General features: G+C 41.5%; 2 protein-coding genes across 7 annotated transcripts in view; one reads left to right on the forward strand and one right to left on the reverse strand.

Annotated features, from left to right (window-relative positions):
- The window catches only part of INTS12 (integrator complex subunit 12), a 30,586-nt gene extending 27,138 nt beyond the window's left edge, over positions 1-3,448 (reverse strand). The window contains exon 1 of the mRNA XM_030564502.1: positions 3,357-3,448. The gene's annotated coding sequence lies outside the window, so the exon portion shown is untranslated. The remainder of the gene's footprint in view (positions 1-3,356) is intronic.
- GSTCD (glutathione S-transferase C-terminal domain containing) overlaps positions 2,536-17,439 on the forward strand; it is a 141,684-nt gene continuing 126,780 nt past the window's right edge. Inside the window, exon 1 of one of the 6 annotated variants that reach the window (XM_030564498.1) lies at positions 2,536-2,976. The gene's annotated coding sequence lies outside the window, so the exon portion shown is untranslated. The other 5 variants (XM_030564499.1, XM_030564500.1, XM_030564495.1 and 2 more) reach the window with 5 other exon arrangements.

Consider the following 17,439-nt stretch of genomic DNA (forward strand, 5'->3'; position numbering starts at 1 on the left):
ATTGCTAGTTCATCATTTAGCAGTAAGGCATTTCCTGGGAAATATCCCACCCTCTGACTTCACCACCTCAACCAAGCTTCACAATCGCTTTGTACCAGTATTGTTTGTTTAAAACTTATTTTGTGTGTGTGTGTATGTAGAGAGAGAGTCTTTTGTCTAGTGAAAAAAATTTCCCTGGAACTTAAACTCCCCTATTTGCATTAATTCTTATGGGGAAATTGGATTTGCTTAACATCGTTTCGCTTAACGTCACATTTTTCAGGAACATAACTACAACGTTAAGTGAGATGTTACTGTACTTGTATTAGGTGAATTGAAATAAACTATTTCTTTTGTTTTTTACAGTGCAAATATTTGTAATAAAAATAAATATAAAGTGAGCACTATACGCTTGGTATTCTGTGTTGTAATTGAAATCAATATATTGGAAAACATAGAAAAATCCACAAATATTTAAATAAATGGTATTCCATTATTGTTTAATAGTGCAATTAATCGCAATTAATTTTTTTAATCATTTGACAGCCCTAATAATTTTCCTTTGCAGAATAAGTGCTGGTTTGTGTTTTATATTCAATTTTCATTGTACTGCAGTGCAGTTCATTGGTTTGTAATTACCAGGACCATCCTACTGCCTTTTTATATGAAAGTTAATTTTGCTACTCTCCAGTCCTCATAGAGAGGGAATTATGTTAATGAAACTGAATTTTTTGTTAGCAGCTCAGCCACATAAGTTCCTTCGGAACTCTGATTTCACCATTTGGTCCAGTGATGACTTCTTCTTTATCCATTTATTCAAGCACCTCCTCTTCTGAAACCTCAATTCCAAAGAATACCTCCAGCTTTATTACATGAAAAGTAGGGGTCTAGAGCATAGATCTCCAAAGGTTCCTTTGTGATTAAGAAAGATGCAAAGAATCAGCTGAGCTTTTCTATAATTGCTCCCTTCTCCTCTGCTAGCCCAGGAAACCCAACAATTCTCTTGGAGGCTACCTGCTTCTAACAACTACATATTTTCATGTTTGTATTAGGTCAGGCTAATTGCTGTTCAGATTCAGTTTTAGCTCCTATTTTCTAATTTTCTTGTCCTAGTTCACATGCCACTGTATTGGTCCATCTCTTTCACCAGTGGGTCCTGGAAAAGAAGGGGAATGCTTAAGGGTTTGAGGTGATCCTGCAATGTCCATCTTGGGGAGATTTTTCTGGAGAGGAGGGTATGTAGACACACTGAAGGAGAACCTGGATTGAGGACAGACTTTGTTTCTGCATTCACATAACCATGACTTACTGATTGCTGCCTAAAAACTGCCTCACTTAGGGGAAAGGCCACAAAGATACTGGACGCTGCCTGAGTGCATGTTATAGTTTGTTGATTTAGGTCATTGGTTAATTGTTTCATAGTTTGTATCTCAATTGTTTATCCTCCCCACCCATTCCTAATCAACACACCACCTTGTGAGTTTCAGTAGGCAAACTGTTTATTACACCAGGTTCTGGAGAGTCCTTAGATATTGTCTTCATGAAGATTTTCAGGTGCACGATCAAGCTTTGGTTAAAACTAAACTCGGGGACTAATCACAAAGCCACAATTTTAACCTCTTAATATACCACTTTGGATGTAAGGATTATTTACATTCATAGATTCCAAGGCCAGAAGGGACCATTGTCATTATCTAGCCTGACTTCCAGTATAGCACAGGCAACAGAACTTCCCCATAATTTCTCTTAGAAAAACATTCAATCTTGATTTAAAAATTTCTAGTGATGAAGACTCAACCATGACCCTTGGTAAGTTGTTCCAACTGCTAAAAAAAATTATGCCTTATTTCCAATTTGAATTTGTCTGGCTTTAATTTCTAGCTACTGGATCATGTCATACCTTTCTCTGCTACACTGAAGAGCCCATTATTAAGTATTTGTTCACCAAGTACTCATAGACCGCTGCTGTCAAATCACCCCTTAATTCTCTGTTAAAATAAACAGATTGAGAGCTCCTGAAGTCTCTCATTATACAGCATGTTTTCTAATTCTTTATTGATTCTTGTGTTTCTTCTCTGAACTGTTTCCAATGTATCAAAATTGTTCATGAACTGTGGACACCAGAATTGGACAGAATATACCAGCAGCAGTCATACCAGCGTCAAATACAGCTTTATATTATATTCCCTTTAAGAAGGGAGCAGTGATCTGAAGTCTACTAATTCCTTGTCTTGAGAATTTTTTAAATATACGAAATCAAAATTTAAAGGCCAAAAAGTGATTATAGTCTTTCACCACTGCAAATTTTAAACAAGCTATGCTACACATGAAGACACATTATGCCCAAATTACATGTATTCTTAACTGAATATTTGTTGATCTAATCCCTCAACCTTGCTGTCTGGTTTTAGATTGTGAGCTCCTGGGGGCAGGGATTATGCCTTCTTCTCTATATGGAAAGCACTTATCACATGATGGGGTGCTACCACAAATAAAGAATAACTGTCCAGAGGCAAATGTTTCAGTTTTATTCCAATGTTAACCATTTAACTAGTTTGCATTTAACTCAGGTGTGAAGATACAGACTGTCTTCAAAGGAGAATGTGTTTTAATCTTGAAAGAGATTTAAGTATTCAAGTGAAGTTCAAAAATCATACAATCAGAGTTGGAAAAGACCTATTAGGACCAATTCCCTCACAGAAACAAGTTCCTGCTAGCTGTTTATAACAGCGGCACCCAAGAACACAGCTAATGAGAACCTTCCATTATCAGTTACTATAGTGACCTAAACTCAACACTAGCTACGAAAATCAAGTATGTGCATGTGTGTGGCAGAACAGGGAAATTATTATTGTGTACAGCAAAAAACAAAACTGCACTGAAGATTAAAGCAAAATAAAGTGGCCATTCTCCTACAAGGGAACTTCAGCATTACAAGGGGAAGCAGGGAAAGGTCCTCGTCACTAGGTCGATAATAAACCATTGGTTTGTACGGTGGTAAGTTTCCTAAAAGACTGAAACCAGCCAGTCGAAAGCGAGGGAGTTGCTCGGCCCAGTGATCAGCCCCCTTGCACTGCAATAACACGACGCTGCCCCCTGATCCGACAGCCTGAGCCCGATTCCCAGCTGGGCCCGGAGGGAAGCCTCGGCTCTGGACCGGGGCAGCTCGGTACATCTGGGTGTATCCGCGGGCTCCGTCCCTGCCTGGGCTGTGCAGCGCCGAGCTCGGCCCAGCCGCTCGCGAGTTAGGCCCAGCGCGGGGCTCACGGACGGTATGGGGGGGCGCAGCCTGTGCCCCGACCCGTCCTCGGCCCTGCCGCCGCCGCCCTGGGTCCACCTCCCCTGGCTCCTCCCAGGAGCCTCCGCCCGCTCCTTACCCCTCGCCGCTGGCCTCACTCCGTCCCGCCTGCCGGTCCCCGGCGCCCGGCGAGTGACGCAGAGCGGGGCCCGGGCGGCGGGAAGGGCCGCCGGGAGGAGGCACCGCGGCGGCAGCGTGCGGAGGAAGAGGCGGAGCCAAGGAGGAAGCGGCTGAGCGGGCTGAGTTGAGGGAAAGGGGAGTCTGCTGCCTGGGGCCGGGGCTGGGGTAAGCGGAGCCGAGCCCTGAGCAGTGAGGGGCTGAGGATGTGGGGTGAAGCCTCCTGGGACCCTGGTGTGGGGCAGGTGCTGTGGATGTGGGGTGCACCCCCCGGGCATAGGGACCCTTGTGTGGGGCAGGTGCTGTGGATGTGGGGTGCACCCCCCGGGCATAGGGACCCTGGTGTGGGGCAGTTGCTGAGCATGTGGGGTGCACTCCTAGGGCATAGAGACCCCGGGGGGGACAGGTGCCGTGGATATGGGGTGTATCTCTAGGGCACAGGGACCGTGGTGTGGGACAGGTGCTGTGGATGTGGGGTGCACCCCCAGGGCATCTGGCCCCCAGGGAGGGGCAGGTGTCATGGATATGGGGAGCATCCCCCAGGCATAGGGCCCCCAGGGAGGGGCAGGTTCCATGGATATGGGGTGCATCCCTAGGGCACAGGGACTGTGGTGTGGGGCAGGTGCTGAGCATGTGGGGTGCACCGCTAGGGCATAGGGACCCCAGGGAGGGGCAGGTGCCGTTGATATGGGGTGCATCCCTAGGGCATTGGGACTGTGGTGTGGACAGATGCTGAGGATGTTGCGTGAAGCCTCCCTGGGACACAGGGAGGGGCAGGTGCCGAGGATGTGGGGTGCAGCCCTGGGGCACAGGGATTGCAGTGTGGGGCAAATACTGAAGATGTAGGGTGAACTGCTGAGGCACACGAACCTTTGTGAGGGGCAAGTATTGAGGATATATGGTGAGTCCTCTGGTATGTGAGGGTGACCATAGTCACTCATCACAGGGGCCTGGGGCATTCACTTTTAATTTTTCATTTACTTTCCCATGGGTTTTGCTGGCATGGGCTTGGGGGAACTACCCCCCAACCCCTTGAACCCTCTGTATTAGGCAGCTAATTCCATAGCTCCCATTGCCGTGGATGCGTGGCAGAGACCACGGTCCAGGTTGTGAATGTAACAACCCTCAGGAAAGGCTGTCAGCAGGGTTTGAATCCTGGATGTTAAGTCCTGCAGCACAGATTTCTACTACATGAGCTAATAGAGACTCTCCACTACTTGGTAACACTAGTCGGTTGTTATTTTCTGGTAAAGGGACGAGGCAGAATGCAGGAACCCAGTCCTTGCCAGTATGATACATGAATAGCTAAGAGATCCAGACATGTTCATAACTAGCATTCACTGCAGAGCTATTAGCAATGAATAAACAGGGAAATCACCAAATGAACCAAATAAAAGGTTGACGATTAGTCCACTCCGTCTTACTTCTTGTTCAGCCAGTTACTAAGACAAACAAGTTTGTTTACATTTACAGGAGATAATGCTGCCCTCTTCTTATTTACAATGCCACAGAAAGTGAGAACAGGCATTTGCATGGCCCTTCTGTAGCTGGCATTGCAAGGTATTTATATGCTAGATATGCAGTGATGAGCTGCCAAAATATTAACAGGTTCCCTCCTCCTCACCCCACGAGGGGATCATGCCCGCCTCCCAGGACTCCTGCCCCATCCAACCTCCCACGTTCCTTGATACCCCCCCCCCCGGAACCCCTGCCCCATCCAGCTGCCGTCCCTGTCCCCTGACTGCCCCCTGCAGCCCCATCCAACCCCTCCTCTCATTCTTGGTGGCCCCCTGGGATCCCTGCCCCATCCTGGAGCCGCTCGGCTGAGACCGGGCCGGAGCCACTTGGCCGGGCTGGGGCTGGCGCCATAAGGCCCGGGCCGGAGCCACTTGACTGGGACCAAGGCCAGAACGGGCACCGCGGGGCCTGAGCTGGGCCGGAGCCACTCGGCTGGGACTGGACTGGGCCACGCCGCCCCTCTCTGGAGCCTTCCTCGCGCCCCTCCTCCCCAGCTTACCTACCTGCTGCCTGTGTTCGCGGGAAGCAGAGGAGGGGGAGGAAAAGAGGGGCGGAGCGTTCAGGGGAGGAGAAGGAAGTGAGCTGGGGCCGGGGCGGGGTGGACAGCTGCCGGAGCTTTTGTTAAATAAAGCCCTTTTAGAACCCGTTGTCCTGGAACAACGGGTTCTAAAAGGGGTTCTAAATTTAACAACCGGTTCCTGCGAACCGGTAAGGACTGGTTCCATCTCGCCACTGCAGATATGCTAAAGATTTGTATACCACTTCATGCTTCGGCCACCATTCCAGAGGACATCCTTCTTTGCTGATGATGCTCTTTAAAAAAAAAAAACTCATTAATTAAATTTATGACTGAACTCCTGGGGTGAGAATTATATGTTCCCTGCTCTGTTTTACCCACATTCTGCCATATATTTCATGTTAAGAACACTTTCACTGCAGATTTGATAAAATGCAAAGAAGGTACCAATGTGACATTTCTAAAAGTAACTACAACACTTCACCAAAGGTTTAAGAATCTGAAGTGCCATCCAAAATCTGAAAGGGATGAGGTGTGGTGCGTGCTTTCAGAAGTCTTAAAAGAGCAACACTTGGATGTGGAAACTACAGAACCCGAACCACCAAAAAAGAAAATCAACCTTCTGCTGGTGACGTCTGACTCAGAAACTGAACATGCATCAGTCTGCATTGCTTTGGATTGTTATCGAGCAAAACCCATCATCACCATGGACGCATGACCTCTGGGAATGGTGGTTGAAGCATGAAGGGACATACGAATCTTTAGCACATCTGGCACGTAAATATCTTGCGACACCAGGTACAACGGTGCCATGAGAATGCTTGTTCTCAGTTTTAGGTGACATTGTAAACAAGAGGTGGGCAGCATTATCTCCTGCAAATGTAAACAAACTTGTTTGAGTGATTGGCTGAACAAGAGTAGGACTGAGTGGACTTGCAGGATCTAAAATTTTATTTTTGAATGCAGTTTTTTTGTTCATAATTCTAAATTTGTAAGTTCCACTTTCATAATAAAGAGATTGCACTACTCTATGTTGAAAACATCCAAAAATATTCAAATAAATGGTATTCTATTATTGTTTAATAGTGCGATTAATCACAAATAATTTTTTTTAATCGCTTGACAGCTTTAGTACTGATCAGTTTCATTTTCTTTCAGTTAGTGTTTACTTTTGGTTCTCATGCACTACTAAGAACACTCAAAATGGGTTGCAGACACTAAGAGATTTGTTCAAAATAATTTTTTCCACTTAAAGACATGTTCATAGACATATTTTTCATGGTCATATTTTTTTTAGAAGAGCCCTGAATTTGGGACAAAACTTGAACTGACAATATCTCTTAAAACCTTTTTTATGTTTAATTATTCATTAATGGATATGATAGGCTGGACCGCAAAACCCACTAGTCCCATCCATCCCTATATCACCTATTGACACTTAATAAAAATACTTTGCTTGTTTACTGAAACAAGAGCCAAGTATAACTGTATATAATTATTGAACAGTAATTACAGGCATATGTGAGAGCCTATCGTGTCTGGAACAGTTTAATAATGACTCTGCCATTTCTGTTTTACACACTTTCAAACTTCTTGTGCTAGAGGAAATGTAAAAAGTCTCGTGTTAAATAACGACCAAACCAATCTGGAACACAAAGGTGATCAGCAAAAAATTCCTTCCTCCTCTTAGTTCTCTTCACATTACTCAATTCTGCTTTTCAAAGGAATGACAACTATTTGAAAGTGCATATCTAATCTCTATAATTATTTCCTGTCCAATTTTGCTAACATTTATAATTGCTCAACTCTGCTAAGGGATAGAAAAAGGAAACGTAAAGCTGGAAGAAGGAGAAGAGGAAAATGCCAGTGAACGAGCATCTGATTTAGATCACTTTGAGCATGTGGTTTGGATGACATGAGGCAAAGGGTTAGTGCTTCCAGCAGGAGGTGCCAGTGAAACTCACTATGGCCTAGCTAGTGTAACCTTGGAAAATTAACTGTTGCTGCAGTGAGCATCAGTAGTGTCTGTACATGGTTGAACAGCAAGTAGAGACCAGAATAAACAACAGAAACGATGATTTTCTTTTCTGAAATGATGCTGAACAAGGTTTGTACTGGTCTGCACATGTACTTTTACTGTGTTCAACTGAAGCCGTTGTCAGCAATATGATAACTTTCCTGGTGTAGGCTTCTGTGAACTACTAGATTTTTAACCATATTTAATGTGTCCTTGTATAGTATTCATGTACAGTTGTCATTTTAAAAAATAAGATGAAGGCAGTATCATTAACTATAGAAACTGCAGTGTTAAAGGGATTGTGGAAAAGCTCCTATTTGAGAGAACAGTTAACTGAGAATAAAAAACAGGTGCTTTTGAACATAGCAGGTGGGTTTGCATTGATCACTACCTTCTGTCTGAGGCTGAATAAGAAATTTCCTAGATATTTGAGGTAATGAATTATCTGTTTCATGGCGAAAGGGCTTTTGATAGCTACGAGAGTAAGAGCAAGAGAAACCTGCTGGATTAATCTAAGCCTTTAGACTTCACAGATGAATGGAAAATATAACTGAGAGACCACGCTGAGCATATAATTGTGCAGTTGGTACAGTTGACTGTGGAAGTTAGAGGTCAGAAAATATACTTCCCAATTCTTTGCAAACTGATTTGTGTAAGCAAGGGAGAAAGGTTTTCCTAGCACTCCTCTCTGAAACTGGAATTGTGATAGATTACCTGCTCATAGAAGTTGGAGGTGTTTTAAAGATGACCTTCAAAGGATTTTTTCAGCAATTGTCTTCTTGTCTTTTTTGCTACTTTTATGATATATAAAGAAGGCCTGAAAAGTTTGTTGTTTTGAAGGTTTTTTTCCCCTAATTTTTTTGTTTTATAAATATCAGGAATATCTAATACTGTCTTTTCTGGTTATGCTGGAGAACCCTCTGGGAGGTCTCAGGAATCTTTATTGAGACTTCAAACACCTTAATTGAAAGAGCAAGGCGGTTGAATCTTTAAAAGTGCTCATTTTATTTGGGATTTTAGAAACTGAAATTACATATATGTAAACATTAAAAACAAAAAGTTTTAAACATTGACTAAAAATCTCTTCCCCGCTCAATTGCTCAGATTTCTCTTGGCTCTTGTGATGTCATCATTTCAGTAGTTTTCCAATTATCACAGAATCTTCCAGCCTTGCCATGACCTGAACGTTTTATATGAAAAACAAGAAAAATTAAATTAAATTAACTTAAATTAAACAACAAAATTAAATTAAATTAACTTAAATTAAACAACCCCCAACCTCCACTTTCAGACCACCTTTACATATCATAAAGAAACAAAAAGAAAGGGCATGAGCACAAATTTCTTTCTTCTTCCCCATTTACTACAGATTATCTTTAAATCTTGGATGGAGGTTTCTGATGCTCTGTCACTATAGGCTGTATGTTAAGAGCCAAGAAAAAGCCAAAAACAACCCAAACACTCTGTGGTGACCTATTATAGCTCTTTAGAGGTTTATTCTTTTTCTTTAACAAATTGTTTTGATTTAACCTTGTTTGAACTATATTTTGAAAATTAATTCTGTATTAAGATATTAAGGACTGGAGTAATTTTTATGGAACAATGTTTTGTCTCTACTTGGAAGACATAGTCTAAAGCATAGATATGAAACGGACAGTGATAATGTGCCTAAAAAGGTACAAAGTTTTTTTCCCTCCATCAAACACTCTGGAGAATTTAAGATTTAATTTAAAAAAAAATATCTTAGCCACTCTGGTTGCAAAAATAACTTTCCAAATATGAACCAATATGGTGTTGTCTTCTCTGCAAAGAACTCTGAAACTTTCCAAAACAGCTCTGAGAAATGTTGTGCCACTGTTCAACTTAACATAATGTTCTCTCAGAAGCCTAATGATGACACATTAATATAAACATTGTTAATTAGTTTACTGCTGATTATTTTAAGGGAAACGTCCAGTTATTGTATTTTGTTCATTCCAACAACATTCAGTAGGAATAGACGAAGAGATGGCTACCCTCACCCCAGTAGTGTTTTTTAAAGTCTCTATTGTAAGCAGTGAAGCCCTGTAGTAGGTTAGTCCTTCCTCTGCCTGACTTTCAGCACCTGAGTCTACACTCAGTCTAAGCTTCTGTCTGTCTGCAGCCAGCAATTGCTTATTATCATCTTTTCTCAGTGCAATCTCTGATAGCTGTTTCCTACTCTGTAGAACACTGAGAATCTACAAGAGAGCAGCTGGGGAAAAAGCAATAGGCAAAGCAGGCTCTGTTAAGGAGATTGTAGTATGGGAGAAGAGGATACATTGTAATAAATCTCCTTTTAATACAGGCCCAGGGAAGTGGGGAGAAAAAGATCTGGATGATAAAAGATAAGGCGAGGTGTGAAATTCAAAGGGTGGGGGAATTATTATTATTTGTTAACTGCTGGCAGGGTACTCGGCACTGTATGCATGATAATATTGCAGTTCTAACGGAGTTTACATCCTACAAGATAGACCCAAGTAAGATAAGGGTGAACCAGAAGAGGTGTTCATTGTTTAATATAATTTTGTTCGTTTTTTTGTGTCGTTTGCGGGAGAGGAGTGCAGACTAGAGGCCAGCATGATTGAAATGACGTAAATGTGAAGTATTGACACCAGCAGAGTTACTTTGCACTAGTGTAACTACAATCAGACTCTGACCGTAGGAGTTCAAGCTGCTTCAAAATAATTTAAGAAACCTGACATTTTGGGAGAGTCCATTGTGGACAGAGAACAGTATAGTATCCTAAGTGGACCTAATTAAGAATGTAATTTGTTTCACTCCATAGAATGAGTTTAATACTGCTGTTTATCTTAACTATCTCATAAACTGAATTCAAGAAAACAAAGAAGAGAGATCACTTAGGCTGTGCTTTCATTAGCAATTTTTTAAAAATTTCCCCATCATTACCCCTTTTGCAGCTTCACCTTTGTTTCAATAGTGGGCATGCTAGTTATAGAGTGGCTGCTTGTGTGTTAACCACTGTGTCATTGAATCTGTTCAGGGAAGGTCTAAACCATATAGCAATTAAAATACTGGTAGCCGATCTGTACTAGAACCTTTATGTACTCAGGGGTTTTTTTGTGTGTAGTTACATGGATATGGCTGTACCAGTGGAAAAACCTAGTGCAGGTGTTCCATACTGGTATAAAAGTGACTTGAACCAGTGCAGCTTCTTGGGGATAACTACACCAGTACAAACCCTCCCCAGCATAAGCCTGGCCTTCTTTTGTCACCATTAATACCATCAGTGGTGCTACAACAGTGGAATTTAAGAAAGGTGGTAGATTCCAAAAACAAAAAAAGAGAAATGAAGAATTAAGATTTATAGGGTGAAATCCTGGACGCGTTGGAGTCAATGAGGGTTTTGTTGTTAACTTCTTTAGGGCCAGGATTTCACTCATATACTCCAGAAGGGACTATTGTGATAATTGAGTTTGACTTCTTGCAAGTTTAAAGATGGTGTATATTTCACCATGGCTGTCAAAGCATCTGAAATTTGAACTTGAAGTCTCTGGCATTGAAAACGAAATCTGCCACTAGGCCACCAATTCAAGATGGACAGAGGAGTAGACAAGCAGCTGGATGATGGAAGTAGTGGTTTCCTAAATGAGTGAAGCTCATCATGACATTTTTGGGAGGTCCACTATTGACAGAGAACAGTATATTGTCCTAGATGGACCCTACTTTGTTCAACTCCATAGAATGAGTTTTAATTCCTCTGATCTAAATTAACTATCTCAGAAGCTGTCACAAACAGATAGCTAAGGGTTAATGTTCTTTTACCTGTAAAGGGTTAACATAGGGAACCTGACCAGAGGACCAATCAGGAAACCAGACCTTTTCAAATCTGGGTGGAGGGAAGTTTGGGTGTGAGTTTCTTTGTTCTTTGTCTTGTGTCTGTGCCCTCTCGGCTATGAGAGTGACTTTTCTATCTCCAGGCTTTCTAATCTTCTGTTTCCAAGTTGTAAGTACAAGGATAGTAAGACAATAGGTTTATATTGTTTTCTTTTGTATTTACATGTGTGTAGTTGCTGGAATGTGTTAAATTGTATTCTTTTTGGATAAGGCTGTTTATTCATTTTTTTCCTTTAAGCAATTGACCCTGTATATTGTCATCTTATTACAGAGACTATTTTTAATGTCTTTTTCTTTCTTTTTTTTATATAAAGCTTTCTTTTTAAGACCTGTTGGAGTTTTTCTTTAGTGGGGACTCCAGGGAATTGAGTCTGCAGCTCACCAGGGAATTGGTGGAAGGGAAAAGTCAAGGGGAAAATCTCTTTGTGTTAGATTTACTAAGCCTGACTTTGCATACCCTCTGGGTGAGGGGGAGAGATTAGATCTCTCGGTACTTGTGTTTCCAGGACTGGAAGCAGGGAATCTCCTAGGGTCGTCCAGGGAGGGGAGCCTGGGAGGAAGTAACAAGGAAACAAGGGGAGGTGGTTATTTCCCTTTGTTGTAAGACTCAAGGCATCTGAGTCTGGTGGTCCCCCAGGGAAGGTTTTGGGGAGACCACAGTGAACTAGGCACTGTATAATTCTTAGCTGGTGGCAGAGATACCAGGTCCAAGCTGGTAACTAAGCTTGGAGGTTTTCATGCTAACACCCATATTTTGGACGCTAAGGTCCAGATCTGGGAAAAAATGTTATGACAGAAGCTGAAAAGAGAGTGGTTTCTCCCAAAATCACTATAAACCTCCAGTACTTCTAATCTGAGGGAGAAAGTGATTTTGGTGGGGAAAAGACCCTAAGCTGCAAACATGCATGTGAGTTAATTACAAGCCTTAAATATTTGTAAGATTAGTCCCTTAGTTATCTGCTCCAGAGCTCAGACCTGTGTTACAATATTATAAAGCAGCAGCACTCGTAAAATAATTTATTTTTCATCAGTTCATAATTTACACGTAGTTTACTTTGGATTGAAGCTGCCTAAATGCAATGATTAATGATCATCAACAAAGTTGTTTCAGCCATTTTTTGTGTACATAAGTTCTAAATTCCAATGGCTGCCTCTGTTGAAAGCTGTTAATCGTAATATTTACTAATGTTTATGCTTTCAGGGTTTTTTTTGTCCAGGAGAAGGGAATTAACTTTTCTAACAACTGTCACATGAAGGTGTAAAAACTGTTAAATGTAAATGTACTCTTTTAAGACTTACATAAAGGCATTTTATATGAATGGCACGTATCATAAATATGTATGACACTCAAAGATCTCTTGCTGCACTGGATAATTATGGCTTAAAAAAAATTAGTTAAGATAGCTAGTGGAAAGTCCATGGTTTATGTTTTTAAGATTTTTCTTTTACGAGACTTGTAGAGACTTCAAATGATCATTTACCAGCAAAAAACCCAACCCGGTTTCTATTGCTACTTGATTGTGGAAACAGCTTTCCTTATGTTTCAGAAAACTCTGTGCAAGCAATAACAGCAGCATGGGTGGGCATTACTTCTCCATTGAGTAGCTGTTTTCAAAACCTTGTTAGAAATCAGCTAAGGAATTGCTTTCACTGCAGAGTTAACTTGGTTGATTGGCATCCGGGCCTGAGCAGCCAGACTGCATAGCAATACTCTTTACAGTGTCCTCTCTAGTGCTGCACTAAGTGTGCGATCAATCACTTAAAAAAACCCCCATAATATAACCGTCGCAGTAATTTGGATCTTTACTTTAGTCTCAAAGGTGGACTAGACATTTTTTCATACCCGAGTCCTAGAACAACAGTTATAGTAACGTTATTAAATATATATTTTTTAAAAGGAATAATATTGATCCAGAGTCATTTGCTTTCTGTACAAAACATTCATAATGGCATCTTTTTGTACTGTTAAGATACCCTTTCTCCGGTGGTGGTATTTGCTTCTACAATGATTGCTTCAAAAGGGTGCCATCTAGTGTCTAAAGATTGCAATATGAATTGCAATTTATAAGGCAGTAGATGGGAATTTATTAGGTGGTGGTGCAGAACAATTATTGCATCATAATTCTTAAACTGCCTGCGAATAGGGTAAGATTGATAGAGGAAACTGTGACTCTTGAATGAAGTATTAAGGACATTGAATTGATTTTTTTTCATATGATGACAAGAATATTAATGTGAGCCATGAGTATTATTTTAATTAAGTCAAACTTCTCTTTAAATGAATTGTATGTGCTTGAGTTGCACATGTATAGGATTCATGAGGTGCATTCAGCTTGTCTGGTTTTTTTTGCATGCTCATGCCTTCAGTGAATGACCCTACCGAAGTTGAATTTCATTTGTAGTATAGAAACTAATGCCGTCTTCTGGTTACATGAATGCGTTGTGTTGGCCTTATAGTGATCTCAGAAGCACAGATCTGTGCCTCATAAAATCAACTGCTATAGTCAAGCTGTCATGGTATAAATATACCAAAACAATCAAAAACTAATAGCACACACAAAGACTTCCCTCCCTCAAGATTTGAAAGGATCCTGTCCCCTGATTGGTCCTCTGGTCAGGTGACAGCCTGGCTCACTGATCTTGTTAACCCTTTACAGGCAAAAGAGAGATGAAGTACTTCTGTTCTATTAACCCTTAACTATCTGTTTATGACACACGCACACATGAGCAATACCAGATTTTTAAAAAATGCATGATAATACTCGGAGAGATCTGACTACTATATATTTATTGACTTTTAGAGTGCCTGTTCCCATAATTGTGAAGTGCTTGCTTACACATTTTTAAGAATACCAAATAGTAAATTGCATAAAACCATTCAGAGGCTCAAGGATGATTGAGTTAAATCAGTTTGATCAAAGTGATTTAAATTATCGTTTTAATCGGGGCAGGACACCTTGATTTAAATAATGTTAAGGTTGTTTTGAATTTGTACTTTGTAGTTATTTTCCTAAAGAAAGACATTAAGACGTTGATTTGCAACTAGACGTAACTTTTACACTATATTTGGTACTTCTTTTTGCTAACAAGGAGGATGCTTGATGACACAGATTTTTAAGTATTTAATGAATTAAAGTACTTATTTTTGGCCACCATGCCCTTCAGATTTTTAGAACGACACCTCTACCCGATATAATGCGACCTGATATAACATGAATTTGGATATAACGCGGTAAAGCAGCGCTCTGGGGGTGTGGGACTGCGCACTCTGGCGGATCAAAGCAAGTTTGATATAACGCGATTTCATATATAACATGGTAAGATTTTTTGGCTCCCGAGGACAGCGTTATATTGAGGTAGAGGTGTAGTAGATTCATGCTCTCTCATATTATTTTTATTCATAGATTGGAAGAAGAAAACAAACTTAGGCCTTAATAGGTGGTTGTAATTTAAGTATAGGTCGTTGTAATTTACAGTTTAATTATAAATAGGTTATTTTGAAAAAAAGAAAAATGTATGTAATAATCAATTTTTTATTGTTTTTGTTTTTTAATTATTGTATTTTTCTGCATTGGGCTTTAAGAAAACCAACGTCCTTTTGTCAGGAATAAATCAAAATGGACAAAGTTTTTAATACAAATAAAATGATTTCAGTATAATTATATCAAGGTCACATGTATGGAAGAAGTAGACTTTATCATTATAAATTGCAGCAAGTTATTTAGTTTTCTAATTTATGCTGCTTCGGGGCAGTCTGGATTAAAGGCCTGATGCTGGAGCTCACAAGGATTATCCCCTGACGAAACACACTGTCTGCTATGGATGATGCTGAGCAATAGGCAGCTACGTGTCCACTTGGGCAACAAAGTCAGTTTGCCCCAGTTCCTCAGCAACAGACTGCCATAAGGCTCAGTATTTGCTCTGACAGTTTTCAGTGATGGTTTCACATGAGTGACATGCCTCCAACGAAGTTGTGCAAATTTGCGTATGCGGATGACCTTGCCCTGGCAACTCAAGCAGCCACCTTCAGTGACATAAAGTCCACCTTGAACAGGAATCTAAACACCATAGAGGAATATTTCCGGAAATGGAGGCTCAAGCCAAATCCTCACTAAACAACAGTCACTGCATTCCATCTTGATAACAGGAACACTAAGCACACTCTGAAAGTGACCTTCTGCTGCAACACTGTGTGACATGACCTCACTCTGACCAGTCTCAGAGTTAAGCTGGACCACGCTCTAACCTCCCACGACCATCTGAGGAAGGTAGCTGCCAAGACGAAGACAAGGGTCAACCTGGTCCAGAAAATGGCAAGCACAAGCTGGGGAGCATAAGCATCAATGTTACAGACATCAGTGATGGCCCTTGTGTACTCCGTAGCCAAAGCCTATGCACCGATATGGACCAGAAGTAGCCATACTTGTTGATATACAACTAGACACTGCAATGCGGTGCATCACTGGAACCCTCAACTCGACCCTAACACCTTGGCTGCAAGTGCTGTCTCACATTGTGCCTCTATCCATTTGCCATGATGCCACAACCCTTCAGAAATTTCAGAGGATCGTGGAGAAGGAATGTTTTCCCATCCACCAGGACCTTAATCCTTCATCACCGCTTGAAGTTGCAGAAGTTTTTTTGGACCCGGGCATTTAATCATCAACAATGAAACTTCAACCCTGATGACGCTTACAAAGCTGAATGAAATTCACAAGAAGTCCAAATAAACACCTCATGAAAGACCCCATGCAGAAGATCTCTGACTTCGATTTCCCACAAAGGTTATGGGCAGCCTTAAACTGTATCCTCACAAACAGATGGCAGATGCGGATACTTGCTGCAATAATGGAAAATTAAAGACTCTCCAATGTGTGACTGTGGTCACCCAGAACAGACCATGGAACTCAATGCCCAATTCACAAATACGAAGAAGGCATCGCCAGCAGAACACTCTGCTACTCCAGATGCAATTGTCTAGCTTAACTATCTAAATGTAAAATTATAGTTGTTGCTCTACATTTGCCTCAGCCATATGAAGAAGAAGGGGCAGAAAAAATTTGGAAAGGATAGGAGACATTTGGGAAGTCAAAATAATCTAGACCAGCAGTTCTCAAACTGTGGGGCGGGCCTTCCAAGAGAGGTGTGGGAATGTGTTAAGAGTGGCAGGAGCTGTGTTTTTTTTTGTTTTTTGTTTTTTTTTTAAGTGCTCTGGCTGTCAGCTTCAGGTGGCTGGGGCTTGTGCAGAAGGACAATGCACACTCAGGAGACAGGGATAAAAGGGACAGCTGGAACTCCACCATCTTGGCTCAGGCTCTCCTCCTCCCACAATCCCTCACTTGGAGGCGACGAGGCTCTGTCTGTCAGCCCCCGGGGTGGCTGGAATAGTACAGAAGTCAGGGTAGCAATGGGGCGCTAAGTCTGCTGTGAACAGTTATATTGCCGAGTATCACTTCCCACATTGGTGTCATTTTTTCTGTGTTGCTTCTGGTGTGACGCTGCCTTCAGAGATGGGTGCCCAGCCAGCAGCCTCTCTGCTCTGCCTTCAGAGCTTGGTGGTGATGTATGTACTTGGGGAGGAGGGCGAAAACCAATAGAGACACAAAGAAGGGGAAAATAAGTTTGAGAACCATGTCTAGACCCATTTTTAACAGTTCAGTCTTATTCATTTCTAGTTCATGATCAGATTGTTTTCTTTCATGACAGATAACTGCTAATATATTCCCTCAAGCTTTTGGGGGTGAGCATCTATTAGCAGAGAATAGATGAGTTTAAATGCAGAATGGGTGGCTTAATACAGTGCCTTTTCCACACTTAGGCCTTGATAGTGCAGATACATGCATATGAGTAAGTCTGTGTGAATATAGCTAAAAGATTGGGGCCTTAGTCATTGAGTGTGAAGGGGGCTCATTTGTGAGGTGTTAAATATATATAAATACACACGTGCAATCACTCATATCTCAGAGGGGACTGCAGTACACTTCTTGTTACTTGAACTGGCAAATATTTAAAAGAATGCTTGTGTCATAAACGGATAAGAAAAGTTAATAGCACAGAAGTACTTTATATCTCTTTGACTGTAAAGGGTTAACAAGTTCAGTAAGCCTGGCTGTCACC

Source organism: Gopherus evgoodei, chromosome 5, assembly GCF_007399415.2.
Source record: "Gopherus evgoodei ecotype Sinaloan lineage chromosome 5, rGopEvg1_v1.p, whole genome shotgun sequence".
NCBI lineage: Eukaryota > Metazoa > Chordata > Testudines > Testudinidae > Gopherus > Gopherus evgoodei.